Below are 1,460 nucleotides of genomic sequence, written 5' to 3'. Positions count from 1 at the left end.
GACTGACTGCGAGAAGACGTTACAATGTCGATCGAAATCGAGTCCTCAGATGTTATCCGTCTCATCATGCAGTACCTGAAGGAGAACAGTTTACATCGGGCACTAGCCACCCTGCAGGAGGAAACAACAGTATCTTTGAATACTGTGGACAGTATTGAGAATTTTGTGGCTGACATAAACAGTGGCCATTGGGATACTGTTTTACAGGCTATACAGTCTCTGAAACTGCCAGACAAAAACTTGATTGACCTCTATGAACAGGTTGTTCTCGAGTTGATTGAGCTCCGTGAATTGGGTGCTGCCAAATCACTTCTGAGACAGACTGATCCAATGATCATGTTAAAACAAACACAGCCAGAGAGATACATTCACCTGGAGAACCTCTTGGCCAGGTCTTACTTTGATCCTCGTGAGGCATATCCAGATGGCAGTAGCAAAGAGAGGAGAAGAGCAGCAATTGCTCAGGTCTTAGCTGGTGAAGTGAGTGTGGTCCCGCCTTCACGTCTCATGGCATTGCTGGGACAGGCACTGAAATGGCAGCAACACCAGGGATTGCTCCCTCCTGGTATGACAATAGATTTGTTCCGAGGCAAAGCAGCTGTCAAAGATGTAGAAGAAGAAAAGTTCCCTACACAGCTAAGTAGACATATTACGTTTGGTCAGAAATCACATGTGGAGTGTGCTCGATTTTCTCCAGATGGTCAGTATTTGGTCACTGGCTCTGTTGATGGATTCATTGAAGTGTGGAACTTCACAACTGGAAAAATCAGAAAGGATCTTAAGTGCCAGGCCCAGGACAACTTTATGATGATGGATGATGCTGTCCTTTGCATGTGTTTTAGCAGAGATACAGAAATGTTAGCAACTGGGGCCCAAGATGGAAAAATCAAGGTGTGGAAGATTCAGAGTGGACAGTGTTTAAGAAGATTTGAAAGGGCACACAGTAAAGGTGTCACCTGTTTAAGCTTTTCAAAGGACAGCAGTCAGATCCTCAGTGCCTCTTTTGACCAGACAATTAGAATTCATGGCTTAAAATCCGGAAAAACCCTGAAGGAATTTCGTGGCCATTCTTCCTTTGTTAATGAAGCAACATTTACACAAGATGGACATCCTCAGACAGCACTGTAAAGATTTGGAACATGAAGACCACAGAATGTTCAAACACCTTTAAATCCCTGGGCAGCATTGCTGGGACGGACATCACTGTCAACAGTGTGATCCTGCTTCCTAAAACCCCGAGCACTTTGTGGTGTGCAACAGGTCCAACACCGTGGTCATCATGAACATGCAGGGCCAGATTGTGAGAAGCTTCAGCTCTCGTAAGAGAGAAGGTGGTGATTTTGTCTGCTGTGCCCTTTCCCCCCGTGGTGAGTGGATCTACTGTGTGGGTGAGGACTTTGTGCTCTACTGTTTCAGCACAGTCACTGGCAAGCTGGAAAGAACTCTGACAGTTCACGAGA

At 45.7% G+C, this 1,460-nt stretch overlaps 1 pseudogene; it reads left to right on the top strand.

Annotated features, from left to right (window-relative positions):
* The first annotated feature begins 24 nt into the window (after positions 1-24).
* Positions 25-1,459, top strand: LOC102874715 (annotated as a pseudogene).
* Position 1,460: the final 1 nt, after the last annotated feature.

Source organism: Elephantulus edwardii, unplaced genomic scaffold (genome assembly GCF_000299155.1).
Source record: "Elephantulus edwardii isolate Elephantulus edwardi_28Jun2011 unplaced genomic scaffold, EleEdw1.0 scaffold00062, whole genome shotgun sequence".
NCBI classification, from domain to species: Eukaryota; Metazoa; Chordata; class Mammalia; order Macroscelidea; family Macroscelididae; genus Elephantulus; species Elephantulus edwardii.
This window is presented reverse-complemented; position numbering and strand designations above follow the sequence as displayed.